This window comes from Triticum dicoccoides, chromosome 7B, assembly GCF_002162155.2.
Source record: "Triticum dicoccoides isolate Atlit2015 ecotype Zavitan chromosome 7B, WEW_v2.0, whole genome shotgun sequence".
NCBI lineage: Eukaryota > Viridiplantae > Streptophyta > Magnoliopsida > Poales > Poaceae > Triticum > Triticum dicoccoides.
In genome coordinates this window covers 155,677,803-155,692,575 of record NC_041393.1, presented here as the reverse complement: position 1 = coordinate 155,692,575, position 14,773 = coordinate 155,677,803, and positions in this window count along the sequence as shown.

The window sequence follows — 14,773 nt, the reverse complement described above, 5'->3', positions numbered from 1 at the left end:
CTTTAGAAAGGTTGGTTTTGTTCTTCAAACAGTTAGCCTAGAAGATGATACACTTGTAAGGCACATACATAAATACAAGTTCAATATGTGGTCTGATCAAATACATATAGCCTACCTGATACTTTGGATCAGACCAGTGTTTAACGAGGGCTGTCCAGTCTTCATCTGATATATATTCCGCTGGAGATGTTTGGGCGATTTCATTGTTAGCCTTTCCTTCAAAGTGAGATTTTCTAAGGTGGTACCGATACTGTCCCAGAGCAGACTGCAAAACATGAGTGCAAGCTTGTTTAGTTGCATCATCTTTCAGATCCAACTTGAACCTCATTTGTTGAAAAAAGAATGCGAGTCTTATTAGGAGGAAGCTAGAAAGTATGGGACAGAGCAGGACAATATTACTAATTGTGATGAATAACATTACTTACGGATAAATGGTCAAGGAAGGTGTTAAACTGGGTATTGTCTTTCTCATTCCTGTACTGGATCCACGTTGGGAGGATACGTGCATGACACCTAACGGCAACGGCTACCTCTAATACTAACTTGGCTAACTCTGTAGCATCACGTGGCCTTTTTAAACCTGCCTCAAAATGGATCTCCATTCTCCCCCCTTTAGATTTTGTTAATCTGTCAAGCATTATCCCTGATGTCTGTTTCCGCTTGCGCCGTGGTGCTAGTTCAACAACGAATATGGAAAGTGTTAGTGTCGGTGTCAAAACCGGCGGATCTCGGGTAGGGGGTCCCGAACTGTGCGTCTAGGCGGATGGTAACAGGAGACAAGGGACACGATGTTTTACCCAGGTTCGGGCCCTCTTGATGGAGGTAAAACCCTACGTCCTGCTTGATTGATATTGATATTGTGGATGTTTACAAGAGTGGATCTACCACGAGATCAAGGAGGCTAAACCCTAGAAGCTAGCCTATGGTATGATTGTAATGGTTGTTGTTGTTGTGTCCTACGGACTAGAGCCATCCAGTTTATATAGACACCGGAGAGGGCTAGGGTTACATAGAGTCGGTTACAATGGTAGGAGATCTACGTATCCGTATCGCCAAGCTTGCCTTCCACGCCAAGGAAAGTCCCATCCGGACACGGGACGAAGTCTTCAATCTTGTATCTTCATAGTCTTGGAGTCCGGTCGATGATGATAGTCCGGCCGATGATAGTTCGGCTGATGATGGTAGTCCGGCTATCCGGACACCCCCTAATCCAGGACTCCCTCAGTAGCCCCTGAACCAGGCTTCAATGACGATAAGTCCGGCGCGTATATTGCTTGGCATTGCAAGGCGGGTTCCTCCTCCGAATGATAGAACATGGTGAACACCAGGATAGTGTCCGGCCCTGCAAAATAAATTCCACATTCCACCGTAGAGAGAATAATATATACACAAGTTCAATCTGCTGGCGTTTTTTGCGGCATGACGTCACGCCACTACCAAGCCATTACTTGAATCATTTTTTACTCTACCACCTCAGTGCATTTAGCGAAGCGGTTTCCTTGGCACGTCTTGTCGAAGCAGAGATCGTGTTCCCCCTTAATCCGGGATTCTCATCAATAAGGACATGGGTATCCCAACCGCGCCCGTCGCCACGCCCCCTCTATCGAAGGCGAGTCCCAAACGGTCACGGAGACGGCTCTCGGTATTCTCCCTCTTTATAACGGGACCAAGGCTCGTTTCTTTTCTTCAATCCTCCATCGAATCCTCTCCCCGCTCCAAGTTCCAGCACCTAGAGCTCCAGATTCGAGCGCTTCGGACCTTCAACGATGTCCGGTTCCGACCTCCAGGGCCGGTGGATGCCCTCCTCCGTCATGGAGGAGGACGTGCTAAAGCTGCGGGAGGCCAAGTACCTGGCTTATGAGATTTCGCATAGGTTGCCTGCCGAAGGGCAGGCCATCCCCACCCCCGAGCCCGGCGAGTACGTCGTTTTTGTATCCCACCTCCGTCGGGGTTTAGGCTTCCCGATGGATCCTTTTGTGAGAGGGCTCATGTTTTACTATGGGTTGGAATTCCACGATTTGGCTCCGGAGTCCATCCTCCATATTTCCGCATTTATTGTCGTCTGCGAAGCCTTCCTCCGCGTCACCCCTCACTTCGGCATGTGGCTGAAGACCTTCAATGTGGCGCCGAAGATGATCGGGGGGCGTCAAGCGGAGTGCGGCGGGGCGGCCATAAGTAGGAGGGCCGATGCCCCGTGGCTCGCTGGCTCCTTCCAAGAGGAGCTCGGCCCGTGGAAGCAAGAGTGGTTCTATATTACCGTTCCGAGGGGCCGCAGACAAAAGCCGCCGCCCTTATTCCGGCTGGGACCTCCACGACGGTTGATGTCGTGGGTCACCCAAGGGCTCAACTGGGGGCCGTCAAAGGACGTGCCCCTACTGCAGGGCCGGATTCGAGATCTCCAAACGAGGGAGGTTGATATGGTGGTGGTAATGCAGGTTATGCTGATTAGGTGTCTCCCGCCCTGCAAACGCCGCCCTCTCCGGCTGTGGGACTTCAATCCGGAGGGCCCACAGATTCTTCAACACTTCATGGGCATGACACCCCTGGAGATGTACAAATTATTCTTCGGATCGCAAGAGGCGCGTCCGGAATTGACCGAGGATGCTGGCCTAAGCTGCAATCGCCCGGATACTCAAGTAAGTAGTTCCAAGTCCGGACATACCGTTTGTTTGCCTTTCGATGATTCGCCTTATGACTAACTCCCTTCTACACAGGAGTGGATAGCGGAAGCAAAATTGATATGGTGTCCGGCCCCCCTCCCCGAGACCGCGCCGGATTCCGTGCTGGTCCGGATGCTTGAGGTTGCGCCTCCAGAGGAAGACGAAGGGGAAAGCAGGAAAGCTACTGCCTCGCCTAAGGAGGCTCTTGAAAGAAGGGGGATCAAGAATCCCTCCCTCCAAGGGGAGAAGAGGACTGCCTCCGAGGACCCGGGGGCAAAAGCCCCTAAACGGGGGAAGAAATCTTCGCCAGAGGGTCCTGCGTCCGGGGAGGCCCCGGCCGCACAATCTCCCTTAAAGAATCAGCCCTCCAACGAGCCATAAGTAGAAAGAAAGGAGTTTCATAATAAGGGACATCCCTATTTGTGCTTCTGAGGATAACTAAAGTTTTTACCTTGTAGTTCGGATCTCCGTCCTTCGCAAATGAGCTCGTCTTCGGGGGACCTTCGTCCGGAGATGATGGAGAGCGAGACGCCTCCGTCTGGGGCGCCGTCGGATAGGGCAGACGGGCCTGAAGTGTCGTCACGGAGGAAGCCCCCGGGTTTGGCAAAGCCGGATAGTTCGGCGCCAACTGGTGTACGGCTGAAGGATCTGCTTGAGAAGGCGTCTATCTCAGAAGATCACCACGTATTGATGAGCATGGTGATTGAAAGGATTTCGTCTGCCAAAGGCGGGTTGCGTAATGCCGTCAGGAGTTTGCTGGCGGGGTTTGAGGTACGTAAAAATGACACACCTTTTAATAGTTTTGCATATAGAATGCGCCATGTATAGATAGTAGCCCCTGAGACTCGGTAGGTTGTCGAAATCGACAGCGTGCCGAGGATCAAAATCGCAGGTTTAAATTTCCGCCGTGCCGATGCAGGTGGTGGATCGTCCGGGGGCCAGCCGGACTGATGGAGTTGCTGAACTAAAGCGGCAACTCGTTGTTGCGGATGCGGACATCACGCTGGTCAACAGGCGACTTGATGAGTCGCAAGGTAAGTGTTTCTGTGCGGTCACTTGGTAAGGGAGCCGAAGCCAGCTCCTTACAACATGTGTGTGAAATGCAGATAGTGCCGCTGCTGTGGAGAGCCTTCGGACCAAACTTGCTCAAGCCAAGGAGCAGGCCAGAAGGAGTAATGCGGCAGCCTCGAGGGCGGCCGAGGAGTTAGCGGCCGAAAGGGCCGCACACTGCCGGAGCAGGGAGGAGATGGCCGAAATGGCCATGAAGTTAAAAGATGCTACCGACCGCAATGAGGCTCTTGGGAAGGAGCACCTAGCGGGGCAAGAAGACCTGGGGAAGGCCACCGCCGAAGCCAAGGATGCCCGCTCTGCAACGTGGGCTATAAAGGAAGAGCTGCGCCAGGCCAGAGATATTGTAGCTGGCAAGCCTTTTCTGCTGCGCCGAAGGTTTACGGATCCAAAGTATGCTCAGCTGGGCAAACTGTGGGGTCCAGAGGACCCTTATATGGACTTAGCAGCGAGTGCGGCGGATGCCGTTGTGCATTTTCGAAGCTAGAAGGATCACAAGACGGAAGAGCTGTTTTGGTCTCAATTCCATAGTCCGGAGTGTTCACTTCCGCTGACCGACCGTTTGGCCGAGTGGGCTGAGCTAAATAGGTTGTCCGGGCTTGCTATGACGGATATAGTGACCCATGTCTGGTCGGATAGGCCCGAGCCGAAGAGTTACTTTGGCTTATTGCAGCAATTTCTTGGGGCGGTGCCGCATATGAAGGCAATGAAGCGGTCGGCCTGCATAGAGGGTGCGCGGATGGCACTCGCCCGTGTGAAGACACATTGGACAGAGATGGATGCCACCGCTGTTGCGACCCGGGTTCGGACGATAACCGGTTACCCGCCGAGCACTATTTTGGCGAAGTGCTGCGTGGTGCTCGTGTAATAGAGTCGCAGTGCTCAAAAAATGTTACGTTCGAATGAATGTTTTTATGATGTAAAACAATATTTATGATGTAAGCGCCTTTTATACTTGTGCGTTCAAGTAATAGAATATCTCCTATGCGGCCGTTCATGTATACGTGTGTATAACCTGAAAGATGGCAGTCGTCGGCTTCAGCCCCCACGCACAAGGTGCGGGGGTGTTCGCAAAAAATAGCGCGTTTTCACACTTAACCCGACGTCTCGGTCCTGTAAAGGAGGTGGTAGCGTAGCAAACGAGGCAACCGGACTATAATGCTTTATCACTTTCACTTAGCCATGGAGTTTGAGGGTGGGGCTACGACATAGCCCCTGGGGGCACCGCGCTCTCTGAATTTGGGGCGCGTATGTGCCTGACCGGGAAACGGCCCTTCATCAAAGCGGAGGAATTCTAAACATTCCCATGGTCGATCGAGTGGTTGACCAGTCTCTCACTGTATCATGACAGTCAGTTTTCGGCTTTCTCTACTGAGGTGCTCGCCCAGCCGAACTGGGGCACAATCGCAGTAGTTCTCCTGGTGCCGCGTTAGCCGATGATACGGAACGTAAGGCAGCAAAACAAAGGAGCCGGGCAAACCCAACATTTGACCAAAGACATGATTCGGAGCTGATGCATATAAGGCCTAGCTCGAGACGCTGAACACTCCCAAAGGTGTTCGGTCTTTACAATAGCGGGCAAAACAATGCCCTAAGCCCCTTGTGTCCAGGTACGGGCAAGTTCTTCTGGCGCGGCCTATGCCAAAATGCCAGTCTCCACTCTGGTTATAATGAGAAACCAGGGGATTATAACAACAAGAGACAGTAAGAAAGGTTTACGTAGGGTCTTAGTCTGAAAAGTGTCCTTGCAACGGGTCCCTACTGCACGTCTACGCCTATGTCTCCGTTGTGCCGTATCCTGGATGGGTGTGCACGCTGTTCATCTGTAAAAAGAGAGGAACTTAGTTTGAAAATAAATCGTGCGAGAAAGTGCATAAAAAATTGAAATATAGATTAATAAAGCTGAGCCTATGCTAGCTCATTATGGCTTATATGTACAAACCCTTGTGAAGGGGTGTGCGGCTAGGTAGCCCCTAGCTTATTTATTCCGGACTCGTCCAGCCGTGTCCGGGGTCTCGGGCGACCTTTTAATGAAATGATGCCACGTGGACCGGGCATTTTAAGCATAAGAGACGCGTAATGTGGTATTGCATTGAAGCGGACGAAAGCTTCCCATCCCAGTGATGCTTGATATCTACTTTTAAATGGGGCGACATGAAAGGTTAGCTTTTCTTGTCGGAAGTTGTCAGGTGACCCGAACACAACTTCTAGTAATAATGAACCTGTGCACCTGGCGTAAGGGCCTGGCGCCACTCATTTGAAGGAAGTGCGGCTATGCCGAATTGTAGTAGGGTCTATCCCAACTTGCGGATTATGTCCGGATATAGCAGGTTTAAGTCACTGCCGCCGTCCATCAAAACCTGCATGAATTGCAGTCCGTCTATTATGGGATCCAATATCAGGGCAGTCTATCCTGCGTTCCGGATACTTCTGGACTAATCCAGATGGTCGAAAGTGATTGGTTTTGACATCCAATCTCAGTGTTCCGCTGGGGTGGACCGTGCGACACTTGTCTTAGCGAGTGCCGTGTTGGTTTTCCGTACTATCACATGAAGTGAGTTTACTGTTTTGAATTCTTGTGGGAAAGTCTTTTGACTTCCGGTGCTCTGCTGGTGGGGTTCGTCATCGTCCTGCTTGGTGCATCGAGCCCTTTGTGTCCGGCGTTGAGTCTGCCGGACTATTTAAAAAACCCAACAATTTCGGTTGGTATGGTTTGCAGGCCTTCCGGAGGTACTGTGGATTTGACATATCCGATCTAAAATTTTGTTTAAATTTGATAGCTCGTCGCTGTTGTCCTTAAGAGGCAGTGTTTTATTGTTTGGCCGCGAGCTTTTGACTCCGGCGTTGACCGCCGTGCCCTTTGGGCTTTTTTCTTTATTCCGGCGCTGATCTTTCCTGCGCCGTGATTTTCCGTTTCCATCTCTGATCTCGGATGTACTCGGGTCTCTGGTGCTGTATCTTGCTAGCCAGCTGTCTTCTCCTGCGCAAAAGCGCGTCATGAGGCTTGTTAGCGTGGCCATTGTTCTTGGCTTCTCTTGGCCGAGGTGTCTGGCGAGCCATTCGTTTCGAGCGTTGTGTTTAAAAGCTGCTAAGGCTTCCGCGTCCGGACAGTCGACTATTTGGTTCTTTTTGGTAAGGAACCTGTTCCAGAATTTGCATGCTGACTCTCCGGGTTGTTGGGTTATATGACTCAGATCGTCTGCATCCGGAGGGCGGACATAAGTCCCTTGAAAATTTGCTCTAAACGCGTCCTCAAGCTCTTCCCAACTTCCAACAGTGTTTTCTGGGAGGCTTTTGAGCCAATGCCGAGCTGGCCCTTTGAGCTTGAGGGGTAGGTATTTTATGGCGTGGAGATCATCTCCTCTGGCCATGTGTATGTGTAGTATGTAATCTTCTATCCAGACTCCGGGGTCTGTTGTGCCGTCGTATGCCTCTATGTTTATGGGTTTGAACCCTGCTGGAAATTCATGATCCAGCACCTCATCGGTAAAACATAGCGGGTGTGCGGCGCCCCTGTATTTGGGTGTGGCACTGTCTTCGAACACTTGTCGTGTTGTGTTACTTCCTGGGGCCCTCTTGTTTGGCCCGTAGATGGACCTAGTTGGGCCGTCCGTTTTCCCAGGATCATAAGTCGGCTTGTGTGCGGCGCCGCTTGTCGCTTTTGGCCTATCATCTGGCCGTCTATCCGGCCAGGCGGCCTCTTTATTTTTTGACTGTGAGGGCTCTATGGCTTCCTCGTCAAATTCTGGCAGCAGCTTGCGCTTCGGGTAGCTCTTTGTTTGATGGCCATTGCCATATTTGTCTGCGGTCTTGAGTACTTTGCTCCACTTCATTCTGAGTATGTCTTCCGCTGTTTTGAGCTTCCGTTTTTCCTTCTTCAAACTTCTTGCAGTGGCGACGAGTCTTTTGTGAAGGTTCTTATGCTCCGGTGGTGTGTCTGGACTGTTGATTGTTCCGTGAAGGGGTTGATTATCCGGTTCGTCCTGTTCGGATGGTTGCTTGGTTGTATGTTCGTCGTCCGCTAGTTTGCCCTGCTCTATCGCTGGGTCGTTAGGAATGCTACTTTGATCGAGGAAGGACTTAGGGCGGCGTCTACGTCGCTGTTTTGGTTGTTTATCGGCGGGATTATCCTCTGCCGCGTCCCATTGTTCCTCGTTATCGCTTCCCTTTGGGGTGTCCACCATATATATGTCATGTGACGAGGTGGCCTTCCAGTGGCCTGTAGGCGCTGGTTCTTGATCGTCTCCGGCATTGTCGTCCATACCGTTGATGTCTTCGGAGTCGTAGTTTAGCACGTCGGTTAGATCGTCGATGGTGGCTACGAAGTGGGTGGTGGGTGGGCTCTGAATTTCTTCATTGTCCGCATCCCGACCATCCTGGCCGTAGTTCGGCCAGGGCTCTCCGGATAGCGAGGGATGCTTCAACGAATTTAAGATGTCGCCGAAGGGTGAGTGCTGAAAGGTGTCCACATCGGTGAATTCCATGATCGGCGCCCAATTGGATTCGACTGGCAGGGGCCTAGGAGGTTCGTAGTCCGGCAGGGGGTCCGGCACCTCGGAGTCATGGGCTTTATGCGGGACAAGGTAAGTGTTCGGCTCCATCGCCGTAGAAGTTGCAGCTCCCGAGGCGGTGTCCAACCATCCGTCCTCGATCTGTGCGATCGTCTCAGGACTATGGGTTGGAGCGGATTCGTGTGCGGCCTCCAAGGTGCTGTCCGGCGGCAGAGTTAGGTCGTGCCCGTCGTGGCAGCGCGGCACGCTCGGCTGTGGCTTAGATCCATCGAAGATCAAGTCCCTGTGGATATCGGCCGTGAAGTTTAGGCTTCCAAACCTGACCTGACGGCCAGGGGCGTAGCTTTCGATCTGCTCCAGATGGCCAAGTGAGTTGGCCCGCAGTGCGAAGCCGCCGAATACGAAGATTTGTCCGGGGAGAAAAGTCTCACCCAGGACTGCGTCGTTGTCGATTGAAGAGGCCATCAAGCCTATCGGTGACGACACAGAGGAACTCTCAATGAAAGCACCAATGTCGGTGTCAAAACCGGCGGATCTCGGGTAGGGGGTCCCGAACTGTGCGTCTAGGCGGATGGTAACAGGAGACAAGGGACACGATGTTTTACCCAGGTTCGGGCCCTCTTGATGGAGGTAAAACCCTACGTCCTGCTTGATTGATATTGATATTGTGGATGTTTACAAGAGTGGATCTACCACGAGATCAAGGAGGCTAAACCCTAGAAGCTAGCCTATGGTATGATTGTAATGGTTGTTGTTGTTGTGTCCTACGGACTAGAGCCATCCGGTTTATATAGACACCGGAGAGGGCTAGGGTTACATAGAGTCGGTTACAATGGTAGGAGATCTACGTATCCGTATCGCCAAGCTTGCCTTCCACGCCAAGGAAAGTCCCATCCGGACACGGGACGAAGTCTTCAATCTTGTATCTTCATAGTCTTGGAGTCCGGTCGATGATGATAGTCCGACCGATGATAGTTCGGCTGATGATGGTAGTCCGGCTATCCGTACACCCCCTAATCCAGGACTCCCTCAGTTAGTGTACATCAAACTATGAGAGTACATATAAAGGAGCATGCAACTGCAACTTGACTCGGTCAGGTACCGTCTTGGTGTTGATGCTCATGAGGTTCATCTGATCTTGCCAAGTCCTGTTGTGTCAGCAGTGCTTCGGAAGTAGTGTTAGGTGTGAAGGCAGCTTGGGAACTGGCCAGTTCTGGAGCAAACGAATGAGTAACTGGTTGAGATGCTGGTACAGTTGAAGCGGATGCTGCAGCTAGTGGAGCAGGTGATACTGTGTTTGTAGATTTAGCCGGTGGACTTGGACCTTCTACTGCACTATAAGTACCAGCAGAATCTCGATGGCAGAACCTTTTCCATTTCAGCCGACGAGTAACAGCACTCCCTACTATATTATTTTCCTTGCTCTTTTTTGATTTTGCCATGTCAAGTTGTACCCAGAACACAAAAGAATAAAATCACTCTTCAGAACTCATTGATGCATGATACAGACAAGCAATACTTTGATGTAAGACGATCGTATGAGGATGGAATATGTAAGAAAAACAGGACGACATGACATATTCATAGCTACGATGTGCAAACTAAGCAGAAGGATTTTCAAGAAAATAGAAGTAATGCAAGCTAGACACCATATGAAAGATGCAACCAATATTACTCTGCCAAGTTAAAAGTGTCTTGTCATAAGTGGCAATTCGAAAAATTAGAAGCAGTACAACATAGAAATTAATGCAAGATGCAACCACTATCAAACTGCCATGTTAAAAGCGTCCAATCATGAGTTATTGATGCAGGATACACAACAGCGGTACTTTGATGTAAGAACATGGTATGATAGATAGATGCAGTGTATTCTAGACACGGAAAGCCATGTCATATGCACATGTATAACGTATAAACTCAGCAGGCGCAATTTAATCAAAATAGAAGAAATACAGGCTAGACAACATATGCAACATGAAACCAATTATCACACTGTCAACTTAGAGCAAGCACCTGCGATGGTGGAGTACGGGAGATGAACTCATCATGTAGACTTGGGGCTTCACCTTCATTAGCAGTAGCAGTGGCAAATCTAGAGAGTCTCTGTTTGCGTCGATGCGGAGTACCACCAACATCCCCTAACTTACTCTTTTCCTTCCTATTTTCTGATATTTCCTTATGAAGTCAAAACCACAAGAAGATGAATAAAATTAGCTCTGCATAACTGGTTGATGCATGATACAGACGAACACTACTTTGATGTAAGGCAAGCGCAGGATAGGACATGGAATATATACAAAAAAAAGACATCGTTTCATATTCACATGTACGATAGGAGGATGGAATATGTATGAAAAAACAGTAAGCGGAAGGCATTTCAACAAAATTAGAAGAAATGAAAGGTAGGCACCATATGAACACGCAACCAATATAACTCTATCAAGTAAAAAGTGTCTCGTCGTAAGTGCCATTTCAAGAAATTAGAAGCAGTACAAGCTAGAAGACAATGCAAGATGCAACCTACATCACAGTCCCAAGTTAAATGTGTCTTATGGGTAAGTGATCGTTGCAGGTATAAGTTGTAAGCTACGGAGATGCAATTCTACATAATGAGAAGCAATACAAACTAGACATCATACAGAAAACGCAACCACGTATAATAGTTCCAAGTAAGAGCAAGCACCTGTGATGGTGGAGTAGGGGAGATGTGCTCATCATGTACACGTATGTTCTAGAAACAGGAACACGTGTCATATTCACAGGCATTATGTGTAAAGTAAGCAGATGCAATTCAAGTTAGAAGCAATACAAGCTAGACATCATACGCAACATGCAACCACATATAATAGTGTCAAGTTAGAGCAAGCACCTGTGATGGTGGAGTAGGGGAGATGTGCTCATCATCTACACAGCTACGTTGACTGTCCAGCCTTGTGTTGTCTTGCGAATCTTGTTGGGAGGATGGCGGAGTAGAATCTATAGAGACCCCCGGTTTGAGTTGCTCCGAAGGACCACCATCATCCACTGACGGACTAATTTCCTTCAGCTGTAATGATTTTGCATTGTGAAGTCAAACCGATAAGAAAATGGAATAAAATTTGCTCTTCAGAACTCATTCATGCATGATACTGACGAACACTACTCGGATGAAAGGCAAACACATGATGCGAGGATGGAATATGTATGAAAACAGGATGGTGTGACATATTCACACCTATGATGTGGTAACTAAGAAGAAGGCATTTCAACAAATTAGAAGCACTGCAAGCTAGACATCATATGAAAGATGCAACCAATATTACTCTCCAAGTTCAAACTGTATGGCGTTTCAACAAATTAGAAGCAGTACATGCTAGAAATCATATGCAAGACACAACCAATATCACAGTGGGAACTTAAAGGTGCCTTATCATAAGTGACTAATGCGGGATATGCAAGAATAGTAGTCTATTGTAGAAACAGGAACACATGTCATATTCACAGGCATTATGTGTAAAGTAAGCAGATGTAATTCAACAAAGTTAGAAGCAATACAAGCTAGACATCATACGCAACATGCAACCACATATAATAGTGCCAAGTTAGAGCAAGAACCTGTGATGGTGGAGTAGGGGAGATGTGCTCATCATCTACACAACTACGTTGACTGTCTAGCCTTGCGTTTTCTTGCGAATCTTGTTGGGAGGATGGAGGAGTAGAATCTGTAGAGAACCTCTGTTTCAGTTGCTCGGAAGGACCACGATCATCCAATGCCTTGCCAATTTCCTTCAGCTTTATTGATTTTGCATTGTGAGGTCATATCGACAAGAAAAAGGAATAGCATTCGCTCTTCAGAACTCATTCATGCATGATACTGGCGAACACTACTCTGATGAAAGGAAAAGTCATTATACGAGGATGGAATATGTATGAAAAATGGACCGCTTGACATATTCACACCTATGATGTGGTAACTAAGCAGAAGGCACTTCAACAAATTAGAAACACTACAAGACACCATATGGAAGGCACAATCAATATCACTCTGCCAAGTTAAAACTGTCTCGTCATAGGTGGCATTCATCAAACTAGAAGCAATACATGCTAGAAATCATATTCAAGACGCAAACCAATATCACACTGCCAACTTAAAGGTGTCCCATCATAAGTGACTAATGTGGGATACACAAGAAGAGTAGTTTCATGTAAGAACATGGTGTGATACACATATATAGTATGTACCAAAAATAGGAAAGTGTGTCATATTCACATGTATCATGTGTAAGCTAAGTAGATGTAGTTTACACTAATTAGGAGCAATACGAGCTAGACACCATATGCAACATGCAACTAGATATCACACTGCCAAGTTGGAGCAAGCACCTTGGATGGTGGAGTAGGGGAGCGGAGACTTGGACCTTGTAATGCACTATCAATACAAGGAGAATCAGTACATATGCTCCATTTACGTTGCTGCAGAGGACCACCATCATCGCATTCCTTACTCTTTTCCTTCCTCTTTCTTGATTTTGCCTTGTCAAGTCAAACACACAAGAAAAAGGAATAAAATTTGATCTTCAGAACTTATTGATGCATGATACTGATGAACACTACTTTCATGTAAGGCAGCCGCATGATAGGAGGATGGAATATGTATGAAAAACAGGACGGCGTGACATATTGACATGTATGATGTATAAAGTGTAAACTAAGCACAAGGTGCTTGAACTTGTTAGAATCGATGCAAGCTAGAAACCATATGAAAGATGAAACCAATATCACTCTGCTAAATTAAAAGGGTGCCCTAACAAATGTATTTGACCAAATTAGAAGCAATACATGGCCACAGGCTAGAAATAATATGCAATATGCAACGAATAAAGGTGACTCATCGTAAGTGATTGATGCAGGATACAGAAGAGAGGTAGTTTCATGTAAGAACAAGGTTAACATGTAGATGTAGTGCGTACGAAAAATAGGAAGGCATGTCATATTCACAGGTATAGTGTGTAAACTAAGCAGATGCAATTTACCCTAATTAGAAGCATTACAAGCTAGACATCGTATGCAACATGCAACCACATATCACACTGCAAAGTTGGAGCAAGCACCTATGATGGTGGTGTAGGGGAAGTGCGGTCTTTAGGTACAAAGCAATGTTCAATATCTTCATTTAGGCTTGTTGTTTCTTGAGAATCATGTGGAGAGGATGAAATTGCATTCTTTATAAGAGTATTGTGTCTCATATTAACCCACGCGCGTGACTGTCTCATCATAAGCGATAGACGCAGGATACACAAGAACAGTAGTTTGATGTAAGAACATGGTGTGATAGGCAGATGTAGTATGTACCAAATACAGGAAGGCGTGTCATATTCACATGTATAATGTGTAAGCTAAGGAGACGCAATTTAACAAATTAGGAGCATTGATGAGGGATACACAAGAAAAGTAGTTTGATGTAAGAACATGGTTAATAGAAAGACGTAGTATGTACCAAAAACAGGAAGGCATGTCATATTCACAGGTATAATGTGTTGACTAAGCAGATGCAATTTACCCTAATTAGAAGCATTACAAGGTAGACACCATATGCAACATGCAACCACATATCAGACTGCCAAGTAAGAGCAAGCACCTGCGATGGTGGTGTGGGGGAATTGCGATGATCAACTAGAGAGCTATGTTGACTATCTTCATTTAGCCTTGCTGTTTCTTGAGAATCATGTGGGGAGGATGACACTTCACTCTTTAAACGAGTAGGGCGTCTCACAGTAACCCACTCGGGTGACTATCTCATCATAAGTGATTGACGAGGGATACAAAAGAGCATTAGTTTGATGTACGAACATGGTTAATAGACATATGTAGTATGTATAAAAAACAGGAAGGCATGTCATTATCAAAGGTATAATGTGTAAAGTAAGCAGATGCAATTTAACCAAATTGGAAGCAATACAAGCTAGACACCATATGCAACATGCAACCACATTTGACAGCGCCAAGTTAAAGCAAGCACCTGGGATGGTTGTGTGTGGCAATTGAGATCATCAACTACAGAGCTACGTTTACTGTCTCCAACTGTTGACACTGCACCCATTAGAGCGCTAAAACGCTTAGTGCTTATCTTTGAATTACACTGGAGCGACTTCTCTCTTTTCTTTTCTGCATTCATCAACACTTCGTTAGAGTCTGAAATACCCATGCATAAAAAAACAATAGTGTGAGTATGGGTGAAGTGTGTGCACAATTAGTATAGTGCAAAGGTAGCAGATAGCAGGTCGGTGAGAAATAAATGATGGGAGACATATGATAGCTCTACAACATGCATGGCACACTAAATTACTACAGGATTCTATGAAAATAACAGTCGACTGAAAGCAAACAGGTCAGTCCATTTTTTCTGCACCGTCCGATGTACAAAGAACGGGCAGATCGCCTTCATCTACCTCCAGCCAGTCAGTGTTGACGATCTTCCTTGAAACTCCGGCGACCACTGGCCCAGTATTCCTCCCCTGCCTGCTCCCTCCCCTTGACCTCACCGCACCACCGTGC